Source organism: Rhinoderma darwinii, chromosome 5 (assembly GCF_050947455.1).
Source record: "Rhinoderma darwinii isolate aRhiDar2 chromosome 5, aRhiDar2.hap1, whole genome shotgun sequence".
Lineage (NCBI taxonomy): Eukaryota > Metazoa > Chordata > Amphibia > Anura > Rhinodermatidae > Rhinoderma > Rhinoderma darwinii.
Window position 1 is genome coordinate 77,201,996 of NC_134691.1, and position 16,228 is coordinate 77,218,223.

The 16,228-nt window shown below is 46.0% G+C and overlaps 1 protein-coding gene across 1 annotated transcript in view; it reads left to right on the forward strand.

Moving 5' to 3' along the window:
* The first annotated feature begins 5,266 nt into the window (after window positions 1–5,266).
* Window positions 5,267–16,228, forward strand: part of ARMC1 (armadillo repeat containing 1) — an 87,749-nt gene continuing 76,787 nt past the window's right edge. The window contains exon 1 of the mRNA XM_075826179.1: window positions 5,267–5,286. The gene's annotated coding sequence lies outside the window, so the exon portion shown is untranslated. The remainder of the gene's footprint in view (window positions 5,287–16,228) is intronic.

Consider the following 16,228-nt stretch of genomic DNA (forward strand, 5'->3'; position numbering starts at 1 on the left):
ATGACGTCATGCTCATGTGACCAGACCCTTGTGTGGGAGGAGCAATTCAGGAGTTTGTTGGACAGCGTGTTGTTGTCTTCCTGGGTTGTTGCGCAGCAGCTGCAGACATCCGCGCTGGGGACTGGATTTGAGCCCATTAGGAAATAGCATCTACCTGGAATACCACAATCAGGAGGCAAGCGGCGGCAATGCTTCACAGGGACTGACTGCATGTCCTGTTCTACTAGAGAGTCTTTATATTGTAGGAACTGGGTGCTTTGGGATGCAATGCTCTGCAGGGACTGGTCACTTGGTGCCTTGTACTCACGGGGATGTAATGTTCCGCAAGAACTGACTGAGTGACCTGTCCTCCTATAGAGGCAATATAGTGTAGGGACTGGATACATTAGGATGTAATGCTCTGCAGGGACTGGGGGTCCTGGGTGCTTGACCACCTAGGGTTGCAATGCTCCGCAGGGGCTGGGGGTCTCTGGGTGCTTGACCACCTAGGGTTGCAATGCTCCGCAGGGGCTGGGGGCACGAGGATGCAATGCTCTGTCTGGACTAGGGTATCTGAATGCCCTCTCTTCCTAGGGTTGCTCTTTAGGTACTGGGATCCTGGATGCGCTATACTCTTGGGCATGTAATTCTCTGTATAGACTAGGAAATCTGGAAACCCTCTCTTCCTATGTATGTAATGCTCTGTAGGGACTGGAACCCTGAATTCATTATACTCTTGGGCAAGTAATGCTCTGCATGGACTAGGACTGTAGGTGCATAATAATGCAATGTTCTGCAGTGAGTGTAAAACTATGCAGGGTCCGGGACTAGTGAGGGTAACGTTCTGCAGTGCTCTTGTAGTTCTCTGCAGGGTCCTGGACTAGTGAGGGTAATGTTCTGCAGTGCTGTTGTAGTTTTCTGCAGGGTCCTGGACTAGTGAGGGTAATGTTCTGCAGTGCTCTTGTAGTTCTCTGCAGGGTCCTGGACTAGTGAGGGTAATGTTCTGCAGTGCTCTTGTAGTTCTCTGCAGGGTCCTGGACTAGTGAGGGTAATGTTCTGCAGTGCTGTTGTAGTTCTCTGCAGGGTCCTGGACTAGTGATGGTAATGTTCTGCAGTGCTCTTGTAGTTCTCTGCAGGGTCCTGGACTAGTGATGGTAATGTTCTGCAGTGCTCTTGTAGTTCTCTGCAGGGTCCTGGACTAGTGAGGGTAATGCTCTGCGGTGCTGTTGTAGTTCTCTGCAGGGTCCTGGACTAGTGAGGGTAATGTTCTGCAGTGCTCTTGTAGTTCTCTGCAGGGTCCTGGACTAGTGAGGGTAATGCTCTGCGGTGCTGTTGTAGTTCTCTGCAGGGTCCTGGACTAGTGAGGGTAATGTTCTGCAGTGCTGTTGTAGTTCTCTGCAGGGTCCTGGACTAGTGAGGGTAATGTTCTGCACTACTATTGTAGTTCTCTGCAGGGTCCTGGACTAGTGAGGGTAATGCTCTGCAGTGCTGTTGTAGTTCCCTACAGGGTCCTGGACTAGTGATGGTAATGTTCTGCAGTGCTGTTGTAGTTCTCTGCAGGGTCCTGGACTAGTGAGGGTAATGTTCTGCACTACTATTGTAGTTCTCTGCAGGGTCCTGGACTAGTGAGGGTAATGCTCTGCAGTGCTGTTGTAGTTCCCTACAGGGTCCTGGACTAGTGATGGTAATGTTCTGCAGTGCTGTTGTAGTTCTCTGCTGGGTCCTGGACTAGTGAGGGTAATGTTCTGCAGTGCTGTTGTAGTTCTCTGCAGGGTCCTGGACTAGTGATGGTAATGTTCTGCAGTGCTGTTGTAGTTTTCTGCTGAGTCCTGGACTAGTGAGGGTAATGTTCTGCAGTACTCTTGTAGTTCTCTGCAGGGTCCTGGACTAGTGAGGGTAATGCTCTGCAGTGCTGTTGTAGTTCTCTGCAGGGTCCAGAACTAGTGAGGGTAATGCTCTGCAGTGCTCTTGTAGTTCTCTGCAGGGTCCTGGACTAGTGAGGGTAATGTTCTGCAGTGCTGTTGTAGTTCTCTGCAGGGTCCTGGACTAGTGAGGGTAATGTTCTGCAGTGCTGTTGTAGTTTTCTGCAGGGTCCTGGACTAGTGAGGGAAATGTTCTGCAGGGCTGTTGTAGTTCTCTGCAGGGTCCTGGACTAGTGAGGGTAATGCTCTGCAGTGCTGTTGTAGTTCCCTACAGGGTCCTGGACTAGTGAGGGTAATGTTCTGCAGTGCTGTTGTAGTTTTCTGCTGAGTCCTGGACTAGTGAGGGTAATGTTCTGCAGTACTCTTGTAGTTCTCTGCAGGGTCCTGGACTAGTGAGGGTAATGCTCTGCAGTGCTGTTGTAGTTCTCTGCAGGGTCCAGAACTAGTGAGGGTAATGCTCTGCAGTGCTCTTGTAGTTCTCTGCAGGGTCCTGGACTAGTGAGGGTAATGCTCTGCAGTGCTGTTGTAGTTCTCTGCAGGGTCCAGAACTAGTGAGGGTAATGCTCTGCAGTGCTCTTGTAGTTCTCTGCAGGGTCCTGGACTAGTGAGGGTAATGTTCTGCAGTGCTGTTGTAGTTCTCTGCAGGGTCCTGGACTAGTGAGGGTAATGTTCTGCAGTTCTGTTGTAGTTTTCTGCAGGGTCCTGGACTAGTGAGGGTAATGTTCTGCAGGGCTGTTGTAGTTCTCTGCAGGGTCCTGGACTAGTGAGGGTAATGTTCTGCAGTGCTGTTGTAGTTTTCTGCAGGGTCCTGGACTAGTGAGGGTAATGTTCTGCAGGGCTGTTGTAGTTCTCTGCAGGGTCCTGGACTAGTGACGGTAATGCTCTGCAGTGCTGTTGTAGTTCCCTGCAGGGTCCTGGACGAGTGAGGGTAATGTTCTGCAGTGCTGTTGTAGTTCTCTGCAGGGTCCTGGACTAGTGATGGTAATGTTCTGCAGTGCTGTTGTAGTTTTTTGCTGAGTCCTGGACTAGTGAGGGTAATGTTCTGCAGTACTCTTGTAGTTCTCTGCAGGGTCCTGGACTAGTGAGGGTAATGCTCTGCAGTGCTGTTGTAGTTCTCTGCAGGGTCCAGAACTAGTGAGGGTAATGCTCTGCAGTGCTCTTGTAGTTCTCTGCAGGGTCCTGGACTAGTGAGGGTAATGCTCTGCAGTGCTGTTGTAGTTCTCTGCAGGGTCCAGAACTAGTGAGGGTAATGCTCTGCAGTGCTCTTGTAGTTCTCTGCAGGGTCCTGGACTAGTGAGGGTAATGTTCTGCAGTGCTGTTGTAGTTCTCTGCAGGGTCCTGGACTAGTGAGGGTAATGTTCTGCAGTGCTGTTGTAGTTTTCTGCAGGGTCCTGGACTAGTGAGGGTAATGTTCTGCAGGGCTGTTGTAGTTCTCTGCAGGGTCCTGGACTAGTGAGGGTAATGTTCTGCAGTGCTGTTGTAGTTTTCTGCAGGGTCCTGGACTAGTGAGGGTAATGTTCTGCAGGGCTGTTGTAGTTCTCTGCAGGGTCCTGGACTAGTGACGGTAATGCTCTGCAGTGCTGTTGTAGTTCCCTGCAGGGTCCTGGACGAGTGAGGGTAATGTTCTGCAGTGCTGTTGTAGTTCTCTGCAGGGTCCTGGACTAGTGAGGGTAATGTTCTGCAGTGCTGTTGTAGTTCCCTGCAGGGTCCTGGACGAGTGAGGGTAATGTTCTGCAGTGCTGTTGTAGTTTTCTGCAGGGTCCTGGACTAGTGAGGGTAATGTTCTGCAGGGCTGTTGTAGTTTTCTGCTGAGTCCTGGACTAGTGATGGTAATGTTCTGCAGTGCTGTTGTAGTTTTCTGCAGGGTCCTGGACTAGTGAGGGTAATGTTCTGCAGGGCTGTTGTAGTTCTCTGCAGGGTCCTGGACTAGTGAGGGTAATGTTCTGCAGGGCTGTTGTAGTTTTCTGCTGAGTCCTGGACTAGTGACAGTAATGTTCTGCAGTGCTTGGTGTAGTATAATATAATACTCAGATAAACTGTTTTTCAAAGGGAATTCCTAACTTATAAATTGATAGCATATTGCTAGGATATGACATAGCATTATGATCTGTTCTATCTTTTATGGTCTCAAACTCGGCAGGGTAAGTGGGCCGCATATAGAAAAAAATGGGAAGTTGACGGGCCGCATTACTTTCAAATTTGATACAACACAAAATTATTGTTAATAAATTACTTATTTGAACTACTATATTACTATAATAATAATACTACATTACTAAAATAATAGCGCTAGGTTTAAAATTTGAGATATTTCTCCACGTGCTTATTTCAACAATCCAGTTTTCCAGTTTAAGTGTCGCTAAATGCAGTCCAGCGGCTCAGTTGGCAGAGTTTGGCAGACACACATGTCAAGATTGGGCAGCCCCTTTTTAGATAGTGCCACTGTGCCCTCTGTGGATGCTGCCGCAGTGCCCTCTGTGGATGCCGCCGCGGTGCCTTCTGTGGATGCTGCCGCAGTGCTGTCAGGGGCTTGCCCAGAGCTGGAGTCCCGGAGCAGAGCCGCTTCTAGCACTCTGCCTGGGATTCCAGCCCTGCTCCTGACATCACTGTTCATATATGGACAGAGATGTCAGGGGCAACCCCAGAGCTGGAGTCCCGGGCAGAGCGCTAGTAGGCTCTTCCTGGGACTCCACCTGTGGTCCTGACATCACTGGGACTCCTGCTCGGGGGAATTCCACAGAGTCCCGGAGCAGAGCCTGTACTAGCGCTCTGCTCGGGACTCCTCTCTGGGGGAGACCCTGACACACTGTCCATATATGGACAGCGATGTCAGGGAATTCCACAGAGTCCTAGAGCAGAGCCTGTACTAGCGCTTTGCCCGGGACCCCGCTCTGGGGAAGACCCAGACACACTGTCCATATATGGACAGCGATGTCAGGGAATTTCACAGAGCCTGTACTAGCGCTCTGCTCGGGACTCCGCTCTGGGGAAGACCCTGACACACTGTCCATATATGGACAGCGATGTCAGGGAATTCCACAGAGTCCCGGAGCAGAGCCGATACTAGCGCTCTGCACGGGACTCCGGCTCTGGGGAAGCCCAAGACATCGCTGTTCATATGTGGACAGCGATGTCAGGGAATTTCAGAGTCTAGCGGCTCTGTGTCCCGCGGGACGCCTGCTTGTGACCCCTGATGACGTTATGATGACGTTAAATATTAAAGTATTAAAATGACACATACTACGGTAACGTTTGTATCTGATCATTCTTTATTTCCATCCATCTATTTGTTGTATTATACATTTAGTAATGGGCACCGAATCCAGATACAGGATGAAATCACATCTGCAAATAGGTCATGGAAGTGAAGACGATGGAAGAAAAAGTAATAATTCATTACATAAGATTTGTATAACTATTAATTGACCATAAACGAATCATTTTTTTATTTTATTTTATTACTTATTGTAGACATCCCATATGGGAAAGGGCTTCGATTGTAAAGTGATAAGCTATTTATTAGGTCTGTGGTAATACTACGTTAAATGCGTATGTAAAAAAAACACTATAAGGTGCGGTGGCAGACACCTGTGGCACCCGCATTTGTAAATATGTTTTGCTGCAAAAATCTAACTTCGGCGACTACATTTGCTTTGGCACTCTCCCGCCGATGGATGTTGGCACTGGCAATACACGGGCACAAAGACTCGACCCCTTTGGTTAACATTCTGGCCCGTGTATGTTGTAGCTTATCAGCTGTCAGGCAATTCCTAATAACCTTCCTAATTGACCGACAGCCTTATTTATAACTGAACACTGACCGCTTGCATTGATGTTACTATTGAAATGAATGCGGCAGAGACAGACCAACTATGCTATTGTTTCCGCAAGGAGAACGGAAACCTTACGGAACGGAAACCAACTGCAACGGAATCATTACCATTGCAAAATTCAATGGTAATGCAAATGGAAGCTAAGGTTTCCGTTTGGCTTTCCGTTCATCGGTTCCTCGGACGGAAAGGTAGAACGAAACCTATGAACAGAAGCCCGACGCTGATCTGAATAAGCCATAAGGCCCCATGCACACGACTGTAAAAAACCTCAGTTTTTGCGGACCGCAATTGAGGTCTGCAATAACGGACCCATTCACTTCCATTGAACGCAGACACCTTTCCGTATCGCTATGTATGGGTGTCCGTGCCGTAGAAATGTTCAGAAAATTATGGAACATGTCCGTTCTTTTGCATTTTGCGGGCCATGCTCCCATACTTTGTATGGGGGCACGGCCCGAAAATGCGGGTGGCAGTCGGCTGCAGGCCGTGCCTGCAATCGCGGGCTGTAATTACGGGCACGGCCGTGTGCATGGGGCCTAAGACGAAGGAGTGATAGTGTTGTTTTCATGACCGGTACTGTGGACTTCTTTGATCTTGGCATTTTGGAGGTCTCAGCAAGTACTGTGATGTATAGTATAACTCATGCTGCATGCTTGGAAAAAAATCCTCATCATGGCAAGATGGACAGATGGTCTGCATATACACTACCGTTCAAAAGTTTAGGGTCACTTAGAAATTTCCTTATTTTTCAATGAAGATAACATTAAATTAATCAGAAATACACTCTATACATTGTTAATGTGCTAAATTACTATTCTAGCTGCAAACGTCTGGTTTTTAATGCAATATCTACATAGGTGTATAGAGGCCCATTTCCTGCAACCATCACTCCAGTGTTCTAATGGTACATTGTGTTTGCTAACTGTGTTAGAATGCTAATGGATGATTAGAAAACACTTGAAAACCCTTGTGCAATTATGTTAGCACCGCTGACTTTTAGAGGAGCTATAAAACTGACCTTTCTTTGAGCTAGTTGAGAATCTGGAGCATTAAATTTGTGGGTTCGATTAAACTCTCAAAATGGCTAGAAAAAGAGAGCTTTCATGTGAAATTCGACAGTCTATTCTTGTTCTTAGAAATGAAGGCTATTCCATGCGAGAAATTGCCAAGAAACTGAAGATTTCCTACAACGGTGTGTACTACTCCCTTCAGAGGACAGCACAAACCGGCTCTAACCAGAGTAGAAAGAGAAGTGGGAGGCCCCGCTGCACAACTGAGCAACAAGACAAGTACATTAGAGTCTCTAGTTTGAGAAATAGACGCCTCACAGGTCCTCAACTGGCAGCTTCATTAAATAGTACCCGCAAAACGCCAGTGTCAACGTCTACAGTGAAGAGGTGACTCCGGGATGCTGGCCTTCAGGGCAGAGTGGCAAAGAAAAAGCCATATCTGAGACTGGCTAATAAAAGGAAAAGATTAATATGGGCAAAAGCACACAGACATTGGACAGAGGAAGATTGGAAAAAGGTGATATGGACAGACGAATTGAAGTTTGAGGTGTTTGGATCACACAGAAGAACATTTGTGAGACGCAGAACTGAAAAGATGCTGGAAGAGTGCCTGACGCCATCTGTCAAGCATGGTGGAGGTAATGTGATGGTCTGGGGTTGCTTTGGTGCTGGTAAAGTGGGAGATTTGTACAAGGTAAAAGGGATTTTGAATAAGGAAGGCTATCACTCCATTTTGCAACGCCATGCCATACCCTGTGGACAGCGCTTGATTGGAGCCAATTTCATCCTACAACAGGACAATGACCCAAAGCACACCTCCAAATGATGCAAGAACTATTTAGGGAAGAAGCAGGCAGCCTGTATTCTATCTGTAATGGAGTGGCCAGCGCAGTCACCAGATCTCAACCCCATAGAGCGGTTGTGGGAGCAGCTTGACCGTATGGTACGCAAGAAGTGCCCATCAAGCCAATCCAACTTGTGGGAGGGGCTTCTGGAAGCATGGGGTGAAATTTCTCCCGATTTACCTCAGCAAATTAACAGCTAGAATGCCAAAGGTCTGCAATGCTGTAATTGCTGCAAATGGAGCATTCTTTGACGAAAGCAAAGTTTGAAGGAGAAAATTATTTCAAATAAAAATCATTATTTCTAACCTTGTCAATGTCTTGACTATATTTTCTAGTCATTTTGCAACTCATTTGATAAATATTTGATAATATAAGTGTGAGTTTTCAGATGCCTTAACTCTAAGTCATCACCCCTATAACCTCAGTTTTATTGCGCCGGCTTATCTTAATGATGTATCACTTCATGTACTAATTGTCTATGTGTAACATCTAAATGTTGTGCTTTTTTCTAAGTCATTCATTTGTAAACTGCCTCAAGAAGGAGCCTTTGCGCTCTGAAAGCCGCATATAGAACTTTTATGGTTAGCCAATAAAGGTATCATACCTATTATACTTTTGTCTTTTTTGACACAAAAGTATTTAACATTTCATATTGTCTCTGGCTAACACCGTACTACACTATTTTTTACTGTACTTAATGGAAAACACAAAATTGTCTGGGTTACCCCAAACTTTTGAACGGTAATGTGTGTGTGTGTGTGTGTGTGTGTGTGTGTGTGTGTGTGTGTGTGTGTGTGTGTGTGTATATATAAATTACACTCCCTAACCCTTTTCTGCTGCAGCCACTTTTGGACTAAATAACAGAGCCCCATTTTAAAAATCTGATGTGTCCCTTTATGTGGTAATAACTTTGGAATGCTTTCACATAGCCAAGCGATTCTGAGATTGTTTTCTCGTGAAAAATTGTACTTTGTCAGGGGTAAAATTTAGTCGATAAATTCATTGCTTATTTGTGAAAAACACCAAAATTTTTTCTAAATTTGAATGTATCTGCTTGTAAGGCCGGATTTACACGAGCGTGTGCGTTTTGCGCACACAAAAAAGCGGTGTTTTGCGCGCGCAAAATATACTTAACAGCTCCATGTGTCAGCTGCGTATGATGCGTGGCTGTGTGATTTTCGCGCAGCCGCCATCATTATGACACTCTGTATGTTTGTAAACCGAAAAGCACATGGTGCTTTTCTGTTTTCATTTATACTTTTTACTGCTGTTGCGCGAATCATGCGCGTCACACGGAAGTGCTTTCGTGTGCTGCGCGTTATTTTCACGCAGCCATTGACTTTAATGGGTGCGTGATGCGCGAACAACGCACAAATATCAGACATGTCGTGAGTTTTACACAGCTGACACACGCTGCGTGAAACTCATGGACAGTCTGCACGGCCCCATAGACTAAGGGGAGATTCACACGAGCGTTGCGTTTTTGCGCGCGCAAACAACGCGGCGTTTTGCGAGCGCAAAAACCATTTGACAGCTGCGTGTGTCATGCGTGTCTGATGCGCGGCTGCGTGATTTTCGCGCAGCCGGCATCATAGAGATGAGGCTTGTCGACGCCCGTCACTGTCCAAGGTGCTGAAAGAGCTAAATCTTTCAGCACCCTCGACAGTGAATGCCGAACACAATATCGCAAAACCTGTAAAAAAAAAAGATAAAGTCCCTACTTACCGAGAACTTCCCGGCCGTTGCCTTGGTGACGCGTCCTTGGTGACGCGTCCTTGGTGACGCGCCTCTCTCGACATCGGGCCCCACCTCCCTGGATGACGCGGCAGTCCAAGTGACCGCTGCAGCCTGTGATTGGCTGCAGCCTGTGCTTGGCCTGTGATTGGCTGGAGCTGTCACTTGAACTGAAGTGTCATCCCGGGAGGTCGGACTGCAGGAAGGAGACAGGAGTAATCGGTAAGTTAGAACTTCGTTTTTTTTTACAGGTTCATGTATTTTGGGATCGCAAGTCACTGTCCATGGTGCTGAAACAGTTTAACTCTTTCAGCACCATGCACAGTGAATCTCTCCCGACGTCGCGGACCGGAAATTTTTTTGCCGGGTTCGGCCAAAACGAGTTTGGCCGAACCCGGTGAAGTTTGCCTCGGTTGTCGGGGTTCGCTCCTCGCAAAGACACTCCGTTTGGATGCTTGGAAACAGAAAAGCACGTGGTGCTTTTCTGTTTTCATTCATCCTTTTCACTGCTGTTGCGCGAATCACGCTCGTCCCACGGAAGTGCTTCCGTGTGGTGCGCGTGATTTTCACGCACCCATTGACTTCAATGGGTGCGTGATGCGCGAAATACGCAGTTATTGAACCTGTCGCGCTTTTTGCGCAGCAGACAAACGCTGCGCAAAAAGCACGGACTGTCTGTACTGCCCCATAGACTTGTATTAGTCCATGCGTGCCGCGTGAAAACCACGCGGCCCGCACGGACCGAATACACGCTCGTGTGAATCCCCCCTAACATAGGTTCGTGCGAGGCGCGTGAAAATCACGCGCGTTGCACGGACGTATTACACGTTCGTCTAAATAAGGCCTAAGACCGATAGTAATGGCACACAAAATAGTTACCAATTAACATCCCCCATATGTCTACTTTATGTTGGCATCATTGTTTGAACATCATTTTATTTTTCTAGGATGTTACAAGGCTTAGAACTTTAGCAGCAATTTCTCAAGTTTTTAAGAAAATGTCGAAAGCCATTTTTTATAGGGTTCAGTTCTGAAGTAGCTTTAAGGGGCCTATATTTTGGGGAAACCACCATAAATCACCCCATTTAAAAAAAAATGCACCCTCAAAGTATTCAAAACAGCATTTAGAAAGTTTCTTAATCCTTTAGGCATTTAACAGGAATTGTGGCAAAGTGGAGGTGAAATGTACAAATGTAATTATTTTTTTTTTTTTTTTTTTTGCAGAAATTCAATTTGAATCCTGTTTTTCTGTAACACAGAATGTTTTACCAGAGAAACGCAACTCGATATTTATTGCCCAGATTCTACCGTTTTTAGAAATACCCAACATGTGGCCCTAGTGTGCTAATAGACTGAAACACAGGCCTCAGAAGAAAAGGAGCACCCAGTAGATTTTGCGGCCTTCTTATTTTATGCACCATGTCAGCTTTGAAGAGGTCTTGTGATTCCAAAACAAAGCAAACTCCTCAAAAAAAGACAAAATTTTAGAAACTACACCCACAAGGAATTTATCTAGGGGTGTAGTTAGCATTTTGATCCCAGAGGTGTTCCATAGATTTTATTAGAATTGGGCAGTGAAAATTAAAAATTAAAAGTAGCTTTAGCTCAAAATGTTTCATTTTCTCTTCAAATAAAGGATAAAAAGCACCACAACGTGTATAAAGCAACTTCTGCAGAGTATATGTAAACTGGGCAAAGTACATCGGTACATGTAAGCTGGGCGGAGTACATCAGGGTATATGTAAGCTGGGCGGAGTACATCAGGGCATAATAGGATGATGTAATAATGGGGTGAATGAATAATCCATGGATTGGTGTGGTCGCTTTGAACCAATACTTTATGCACAAGCCGGCTTTTTTGGGTATTCTACAAAATATCTGCGCTCCAGTATTGCCTAATCTTTGACTTCTTCACTAGCCCCATAAGCAGCACAAGGCCCTAAAGTTTCCTCATCTCTGCTGCATCTGTGGGGTCTTGCAAATGACAATGTGGGGAATTTAGTGGAAAACGACTGGACCTAAAAAATTTGTCTGGGCCGTCATTTAGCATCATTTTGCATCATAGCGTTATTAGTCATAACGTGTTCTTTTTCCGTTGATGGAGCTGTGTGAGGGCTTTTTGTTTTTGTGGAACGAGCTGGGATTTTTAGTGGTTCCATTTTGGTGCACATGCGATTTTTTTTATTTTTTTTTTATTTTTTTTTTTTTTTTTGGGAGATGAGGAAACCAAAAAACAGCAATTCTAGCACTTTTTTTAAAAAAAATTTTTATTACAGTGTTCACTGTGCCGTATAAACAACATGTTAACTTTATTCTGCGGGTCAATACGATTACAGCGACACCAAATTTATACTTTCCCACAATATAAATACTGTTTTCTAGAAAAAAACATGTTTTCGTGTCGCCATTTTCTGACAGCCATAACTTTTTTTATTTTTCAGTTGATATTGCTGTGGGAGGGCTTGTTTTATGCGTGACCAACTGTAGTTTCTACTGGCAGCCTTTTGAGGTACTTGCCACTTTTTGATAATTTTTTAATAAAAAAATTTTGAGACGACCAAACAATACAATGCTGTCATTTGTTTTTTATCAAAAATTTTTTTACGGTGTTCACCGTGTGGTCAAAATAATGTGTGATATTTTTATAGTTCAGGCCGTTCCAAACGAGGCGCTCTCTACAGGTTTTTTTTTTTTCATGTTTTCATTTATAAAGGACTTGATCAGGGAAACACGGCGATTTATTGTTTTTGTTTATTTTTCTTTAACATTTTTTTTTTACTTTTTTCACTTTTTTTTTTACACCTACCTGGGGACTTGGAAATCTGATCCCCTGTACAATACACTGCACTACATCTGACAGTTTGCCTATTGGGTCCTTCCTTGGGCAGGACCTAATAAGCTCCCGTACCTGGCCAACCAAGAAGCCGTTGCTAGGCTTCCTGGTTGCCGTAGCAACCATCACCACCCGCGATCACTCACGGGGGGGGGGGGGTACAGAGGGAGCTCCCTTCCTCTGTCAACCACTTCAATGTGGCGGACACCATTGACCGCCGCATTGCAGGGGTTAAACGGCGGCGATCAGCAGTATTTCCCATCACCGCCATTGCATTAGAATGTATTAAAGCTGACACCTGCTGAAGATGAAGAGCACACAGCTCCTGTGCCCGCTTCATCTACAAAGCGTGAGTGTACGCCCTATTGCGGGAATGCAGTGTGAATCAGGACATACAGTCACGACCATTTGCAGGAAAGGTTTAATATTGAAATTGCAACACGATGCAGGGCAAGCCATAAGGTTATGCAAATCGAGGAAGTAGCAGGTGTTGGTAAGATCTGAAAATTTTCAAGTCTGTGGAATGTGGGAGGGGCATAAAAGCAAGATTGAAAGCAAAGTTTTTTTTACCACGTGAAACCTCAAAGATCAGATCAAGTGGTGTGGGATGATTTGTCACTTCGCAAAGTAAGAGGGACAGAATACTTGAGCTGATAGACTTTGGTTTATCAGTCCAACAGATCTCTACGTGCCTAGGCCGAGATGTCAGCACTGTTCAACATTGCATGACCTGGAGGTTGGGAGAACAACAACTAACGGGAATGACCGGAAGAGGTGCGCGGAGGCGAACCTTTGTACGGACGGATCATGTAATTGGAAGAATGGCGCGTAGTGATCCATTCTGTACTGCAAGTGAAATTGGACGTCACATCCCAAGTCTAGGGATGGCAACCACTGTTGTCGACACCAACCATCAGAAGGCATTTTCACGATATTGGGATAAGAGCCAGACGTCCAGCTACAAGTGTCCCATTGACAATATGTGAGTGCTCTCAAAGGCTATCATGGTGCACAGCAAGACGGCAATGGAGGTATATCCTCTTCGGCGATGAGTCACACTTTTGTCTTAGACGCAATGATAGCCGGAGATTGGTCTGGAGACCACGTGGACAACACCATGAAGAGGCCTTCACAAGGGAGCATCACACCGGTCCTACCATGGCCTGCAGCGTCTCTGGACTTGTCTCCCATCAAGCACATCTGGGACGTCATGGGATAACATACTCCACCCCTAAAACCATAAATAAGACAACATACAAGGCAGTTGGAAGTAAAGACTGTGGTGCTTTATTATGGGTAATATGAAATATTTAAATAATTAAAATGAACTTGAATAAATTATTAAATAATGTCCAATATAGTAAACCACTTGTCCACACAGCGTTAGCTGTGCGACAACCCACTAACAAACACCACGACAGTGATTCCACTCTTGAAAAAAAGGGTGGGTGGGCGGGCTGCTTCAACTAAGTCTTCAGACAAACTGCTGATCGGACCAGACAGCAGGGCCTTTTATCTTCCAGGATTTCCCGCCGCTTGTTACGTCCATGGCCGGGGATCGCCGTTCTAACTCACCCCCTGACGATCCCGGCCATGGACACCTCTCTGCTCGGTGTCCTCCTCCCTCTGGCAGGCGCCGGCACTGTCTTCCGGGTCCTCGCGCCGTTCCCCGCAGGGCGCGCGCGCCCGCGCGTGCACGGCCTTAAAGGGCCAGTACACGTCCAGCTGCCAGTAATCAGTTATTAGCCCAAATGGCTGCTGGACTATAAAAATGAGCTCTGCCCACTGGTTCCTTGCCTGAGCGTTGTTGTATACCCTAGTCTGTCTTGCTAAAGGTCTCCCAGTGTTTTCCAGTTCCCAGTGTTGCCCGTTACTGCTGCCTGTACCCTGTATCCCGTACTATCGTTACCTGCTGTGAAAGCCAAGTCGTGTCTTCCGCCGCATCCGCGGCGTCACCTGCTGTGAAAGCCAAGTCGTGTCTTCCGCCGCATCCGCGGCGTCACCTGCTGTGAAAGCCAAGTCGTGCCTTCCCGCCGAATCCGCGGCGTCACCTGCTGTGAAAGCCAAGTCGTGATCCTGCCACTGTCTACTATTGCGTCAGGTACCCGTTTTGAACTCTAGACATTGTTTTGTACCTAGTTGGCCAGCTGCTACCCCGCTACGCGGTACGGCCGAGTGGGTCCACACCCCGCGCCGTGACACCGCTCAGCTGCTCTCACCAATCTCTGGACTGTTGCCAACATCTGCCTGGTCACAAGGTCAACCTGAGGAAACTTCCAGAAAAGGTAAATACCAAACCACACCCCAAAGCATGGGTGTGGGAAGATAACATAAAACGGGAGAAAAGGAGAACATACGAAAACAAGAAAAAAGGAATAAAGAGAAGGAGAGGGGGGGGGTGAAGTAATCCCATGTGTCCCCCACGCTTATCGCTCTAAAGGGGGGGCCTCTTATTGGTCGGCAATTGCAAAGGGAGCTGCCAGCAGCAAATCTTGATGATTTGCGTGTCCAAGTGCGTTCAACGTCACATAACATTCATCAGACAGCCATTAATAACCTCATTGATAGCATGCCAACGGGTGTATTTCTACACTCATACTCAATACTGAATAAATCAAGGTTTGGAATATTTTGTTTCCATTTTTTTATCATTTGCATATCATTAACATGTTTATCAATCCTGTGATTTCCACAATTCCACAACTTTTCCTACTTGGTGTTGCAATTTCATTGTTGCGGAATATATATATAAAATCTTTTCCATGCCTTTAACTCAATTGGCGTTATTTCTCAGTTCTCTTGTTGGACCTAGGTCTAACCATTTAGCCATTTTTAATTGTATGCACTGCCAATTTATGGAATTTTAACAGAGGAATACTGTCCAACATAACCCAGAATACCTATTAATGGTGTTGCAGGTAAGGTAGTATGAAATCGAAAAGAGAGAAGATGAAACACGTCTGCAAAATGAGTCACGTCCACATCATGTGCAATAGGTCTGCAGGTTTCTCTAGGCAAATACGGCATCTTGTGCAAAACGTCCTCAAATAGAGAGGACTAGTACAGTAGAAAATACAAACAGATGGGTGAGCAAGAAGGAACATCCACACCTAGGTTATCTGAAAAGCAAAGAATAATAGAATACATAAACACAGGTGGCCTCTCATGAGTGAGCTAAATCTTGTAAGCCTGGGGAGCTGCTCGGATCTGTTCAGGGTTGCCAAGCAGGGTCGGCCTTAGGGGTGAGCAAGTGCACAGGGCGCTGCATCCTCCCTGCATGTAAGGGGTGCCACTGGGTCAGCTGTTCAACAAGCTCTATGTCCTCTGCTCCTGGTTACACACAGGGAGGAGACAGGAGCAGCAAGAGAAGGAAGCTCCGCCCATAACCTGCCCCTGCAAGAAGCCTGTGTATCAAGGGAGGAGGTAATTGCCTAATGGAGAATCTGTCTGCTGTTTGTGCCTGTATATGTGCATAGGAGTGTCTATATGTGTGTCTATATAATGTATGTCTTTATGTGTATATGTTTCTGTGTGTATGTATATATAATAAATAAATATATGCCTATGGATGCCTCTGTGTGTGTTTATATGTGCCTGTCTGGGTATATTTATCAGTGTGTGATATCTGTGTTGCTACATAGGACTGCAGGTAACTAAGGGCGAATTAAGGGTAACACGAGGCGAATGTAACCCTTGGCCAGGCATTCCTGGATATACTCTCTCATGGCTTCACGTTCGGGACAAGAGAGATTAAATATCCTACCCTTAGGGAGCTTAGCTCCTGGTACCAAATCGATAGCGCAATCGTATTCTCTATGAGTAGTTAACACTTCGGAGGCCTTTTTAGAAAATACATCAGCGAAGTCCTGAATAAACTCAGGTAGAGTGATTACCTCCTCAGGGAGGGAAATAAAATTAACAGAAAAACATGACGTCATGCATTCATTACCCCATTTAGTAAGATCCCCAGTATTCCAGTTAAACTTGGGACTATACAACTGCAACTAGGGAAGGCCTAAAACCAAATCGGACGATAATCCCTGCATCAACAGTACAGAGCAAGAGGAGTGGA